The sequence below is a fragment of the Scatophagus argus genome, chromosome 4 (assembly GCF_020382885.2).
Source record: "Scatophagus argus isolate fScaArg1 chromosome 4, fScaArg1.pri, whole genome shotgun sequence".
Classification (NCBI taxonomy): Eukaryota; Metazoa; Chordata; class Actinopteri; family Scatophagidae; genus Scatophagus; species Scatophagus argus.
The window spans coordinates 10,117,687-10,123,082 of NC_058496.1; positions in this window are offsets into that span (position 1 = coordinate 10,117,687).

Sequence of the window (5,396 nt, forward strand, 5' to 3'; positions counted from 1 at the left end):
CCCACAAAACGGCCACGGACCAATCGTAGCTACTGATCCACGTGGGGTTTCTAATGTACCTTATACAGCTGACCAATAGCCGTTCTGCAAACTGCCCCGAGTCTGTTGACCGGGTTGAACTACTCCCATCGTGGCCAATCAGAATGTAGCAAGGAGCTGCCATTCCGCAGGCGCGCAGGGCGGGCAGCTCGATGGGTGAAGACAAGTCTCAACCGTCAATCAAAGTAACGTGGGCTCAGCAGGATGGTTGAAGATGTGCGCGTGCACACACACGTGAGCCCGCACATGCACTCGAAAACACGAACGAATTAGCCCTCTCGCTCTCTCTCACACACACACACAAACACACACACACACTTGCACAAAAACACGTACTACTGTCGTTCTTAGTAGCTGCTGTGAACCTTCCTAACAAGTGTCATGGCGAATCAGCTCAAATCTCTCTCTCTCTTCCCCTTCTTTGCGTCTGTGTAATAACATACAGCGTGCTAATTCATTTAGTTGGACTTTAACTCCCGTTGCGTTTCTCTGCTCTTCAACGAAACGAAATATAATTACGTTGCTCATCCGTTGCTTACTCGTTCAAGCCCTTTATGGCTGTTTTCATCTTCAGTCTATACAGTTACGTTGATGTCGCATTGTGAAGTCCTGGTCCCTGTTACATCACTTCAAAAAGTGATGTAAGATAAGATAAGATAAGATGAACTTTATTGATCCCGCAGTGGGGAAATTCACTTGTTGTGGCAGCTCACAAGGACAGAAAAGGAGTGCAAAAAACAAAGAGTCTGCAAAAACAGTTACAAAAGAATGTAGAGGTAAAATAAATTAACAATTTACAAGGTAAGTAAAAACAGTACGCTATAAAGCTATATACAAGTCCTCATAAGGGAAGAAAGAGGACTAGACCGTAGAATTATACAGTCTAACAGTCCTGGAGAAAGAAAGCAAAGAAACTAAAGCTGGCAGGGGGAATCCTGATTTGGAGCAGGCGAATGCAGTTCAAGAAAGAAACAGACACAGTTGAAATAAAAGAAAAGGTCAGATGTTGACATAAAAAAAAGAGAGGAGCACTGGGTGCAGACAGGCAAAGGAATAATTTTAATATGTTCGGATATTACAGACACTAATGGGCAAAAGGAGCACAGAAAAGTTTGCAGTGCTGGATCCTCCTCCTCAGAAAACATCAAGATGCTTGTGCTTATTAAGGAAGTGACATCACACTGAGATTCTAATCAGGCAGTTGTAAATTCAAACCAATATTAGAGATTATACTGTAGTTTAAATATATAATGATGGGAATATTTTGTACTCTATAACTTCCATATTTCACTACAGTAAAGCAACTGGGAACCATATCGGTTCGGGTCAGTCGGGAGACCCCAAACTTCCTCTAAAATCAGGACTAAATTCCTCCTACAACAATCATGAATAATGTTATATGGCGTAACAAGATAAAACGATGTCCTCATTTATTGATCCTCTTTTGAATTGCCTACAGCTTACAGTAATCAACCTCACTGCCTATTTAACCGAAATGCATGTGCAAGTCACGTCTCCAAGCCAGAATGATGACAAATGAGTTACTCGCACCACCACCACCACCACCACCACCCTGGACTTGGAGTCGTGCATTTTTGTGTTTGTAAGATCTGACAAACCTGACCAGCTAATTAACTCCTGAAATACCGAGTGACTGACTAACAACAGATGTGACAAAGTGACCTCGTCATGATTGGTGAGGTGGTTGAAACTGTGTCCTAAAGTAGGTTCAGGGTTTTCTGTGGTCCACTTATCCCGTCTAAGTACTGCTCACTTCACATGAAAGCCCCTCAGCTCCATGGTGACCTGTGATTGGCTTAGAGAGCTCAACCCCTGACCCTGTGACCTCTGACCCCTGCAGCGGCTGATCCAGTCCATATGAGAGACTCCTGACTGTGACCAGCCGTGACCTTTTTCCCAGCTCTAACGAGCACTCACACACACACACACACACACACACACACACACAGGTGCACTTCAGTGGGTGGTACTGTTTATCAGCTTGACACGCATGTGCAAACTCACATTAGTGTGTGCCAGTCTGTGTTTGTGTTACTCCATTTTGTCTTCCTCTGTGTTTGTCAACACTTGTCATGGCCTTTCCCCCTCTGTCACCCTTCATCCGTGAGCTAAACCAGTCAGATTGGCTTGTAATATAAGCCAATCACAGTGTTTAGCCATTTGCAGCATTCACAGTCAAAACTGGACAGAAAGAGAAGTTCTATGCTGTGGGTTTTAGGGGAGTCGTGGCCTAGAAGTTGGAGAAGCGGCTTGTGATCGGAGCCCCCCTCCCCTCCATTAGCCGGCTGATGTGCCCTTGAGCAAGGCACTTAACCCCCCAATATGCTCCCTGGGCGCTTGATGCTGCCCACTGCTCCTGTGTGTGTTTCACTGCATGTAATTTGCCGGGTGCTGCATGTGTGTGTTCAACTAAGGATGGGTCAAATGCAGAAGACAAATTCATTGTGTGTATGTAAAAATATATATACTGTCAATAAAGCTGATTCTTCTTCTTCTTCTTCTTAGTCTACATAATATTAATTACACTCAATTAAGGCAGAATTTAAAAACAAATGAAATACATTGTGATGCTGCCTAAAACACGGTGGTGCAGTGGTTAGCCCTGTTGCCTCACAGCAAGAGGGTTCCAGGTTTGCATCCCGGTCTGGGCCCTTGTGCATGGAGTTTGCATGTTCTCCCTGTGCCTGCGTGGGTTTTCTCCAGGTGCTCTGGCTTCCTCCCACAATCCCAAAAACATGCACATTAGGTTAATTGGCTACTATCCATTGCCCCTTGATTCTCTATGATTTAATTTCTCATCTCTGCATTATGTGATGACCTCCGCTGCACCTTTTCATTTCATCCAGCTGATTCTTTCATCTTCTCATGTTCTCTCCAAGTACCTCATTCCTTGTGGGTCATCGCTTGTCCAAAAATAAAATAAACACATCGTTTTTTCATCATTCTTTTAGGAGCTCATGACAGAAGTTGGGTGAAGAGTGAGCCATCTTGTTTCCTTGCCATCTCTGTTGAGAACTACGAAGGCCAGTGACAATGTCAGAATGGTTAGTTTTTGTCATCTTTCACTTCACTTTCCCTTTTGAACTACGTCATTAACTTCAGCACGTGTCATGAAGTTAGCATGTACATACCTGGGTGTCATGTTTACACCACAGGATCTGGAGCCAATAAATACATGGACCAACTGCAGAGTCATCTGATGTGGTAATGAGTGCCAGTTGTACCCTTTAGTGGTGTTTTTGTCCAGTGTGAAGGGGGGGTGTTAAGGAAACTGTTCCAGGAGGTCTTGGTGGGTTAAAGTGTGTTTCCACGGTACCATGTGTGTTTCTGAACTGGCCCAAACATTTTCAGTGATACTTTGTGTTCTTCTTTAGTGATCAAACAGCAACAGTGACCAGGCAAATGGATAATTGCGCATGAGATCACTGGGCTCCTGATTTCCTTAACAAATAGCCCATCCCCTCATTCACTTCAAAAGTCTCTCTCTTTGTTTCTCTCTTTCTCTCCCAGTCATTTGTTTCGAGTGGAGAGGCACACAATTAGCCTCTGCTTTGGATGGGGTACAAGAACCTGCCGTACAAGCCTCATTTGGTTTGCAAATGCCCCATTTCTTTTTGATTTTAGTGGCTAAAACAAATGGCTGAGTTTTGCCTATAAAGGAGGAGGGAGGGGGGAGAGGGAGATAGAGGGATAGAGGGAGAGAGGTGGAGAAAGAGAGAGGAGTGACAGCAGGGAGAAGAGGCTATTTTAGCTGTGACCCGGTCATCTTGCCTGTAGAGGAGAGAAGAGGCTCTCCCAGATAATGACTGAACAAGCAGCTTTGTGTGGGACGACAAATGGAGTGATCCCACTCTCGTCCCATTTACCACAAGAAGAGCGTTGGTGTGATGTGTGTGTGTGTGTCTTTGTCCATGTGAGCTTATATGCAAACATGTGTGTTTTGTTGGGCTGTGTGCTATTTGAATGCACATTTGGTTAGTTTGGTTAGTCTCAGCGTGCGTGTGTGTGTGTGGTCATGCGTGTCTGTCAGGAGAGGGTGTTAAAGAGTGTATTCATGGTCGTGAGGTGGTGTGTGTGTGTGTGTCAACAGAAGATGATTTGCGTAAGGGCTCTGGCTGAGCTGTCCCATGGAGCCCTTTTGTTTTGTTTTGACTCTTCAGTTTTTAATGGACAACCAAGGACATCATTTGAATACCATCAACCCCCGCATGTCTGACACTGTATTTTGGGTGAGGGAGGCAGGGGCACTGCATGGTTTCCTCTGGAAGAATTTGACTCCGTTTGTGCCAAATCCACTTTTCTTGTGCCCAAGTTGGACTGAGATTCTGTGAGAGGAGAAGAAGAACAAGGGATATAATACGTGTTTCAACCCCAGCAGTCCTCGGGAAGGTGTGCATCTGAACCTGTGACCTGGTCATGCAGGAGCACACTTCATTTCAATATTTGGACGGATCAGCCATGATCAGAGCCATATGCACTAATCTGTAGTGTCAACACAAAGTCTTGCCAGTGAGGACTGTTGAAGTGTGTTTATTTTGCTTGCTTCACTTTGCTCTGTCAAAACTTAACTCTCCTTGGGTCAAGCTCACCAGTTACGCATTTTGTCTATTTTTAGCTTCCTCTGAGTTATTTTTTAATGTAAACAAAATTATTCAAGTCACCTTAAACTCAAGAAAGCTTGTTGTTTTCCTCATTGTTTCTTCACTTGGATGTTTAAGCCCAATTTTGCAGAATCGTGTGCAGAGTCTGACACTAGACGGCTGTTTTGATCTTTCTCTGTGCTCACATTAACGTTAACTTTTTGTCTTTGGAAGTTAAACTATTGAATGAGTATTTGCATTGTCATATACCGGAATTCAATGAGGGAGAAGATGGAAAGACTATCAGACGGGAATTATTATTCAAATTTTAATGTCCTGCAGTTTGTCTGTAGGGGATGTTTAAAAATCGAATCCTTCTTTTGTGAGATAAGGGTTTTTCCAAGTTATTTAAATGTGATAGAACCAGTATAGTGACTATAAAACTGGTATTGCTTTTTTTTGGCCTCCTGAGGCTTAACAGATCATGCAATTCAAATTTTGTGCCTTGTCACGTTTGCTGTTAACGTTCACCAAGTTCACATGCATAACAATCAGCCCTTTTCTGTTCCACTTTGAGCATTGTCACACATCCAGTTTAGCCATTTGACTTTTTGACATAAATGAAACTGTTCACCTCCTTAAAGAGCAACTTCAGTGGCTGTGAACTCACTGCAACCTTGTTGGATTTTTATTGCGGTGCCTACAGGTATGAAGCTTTTCCTGCTTGATCTCCTGTCGTACCGTCAGTAAATCACT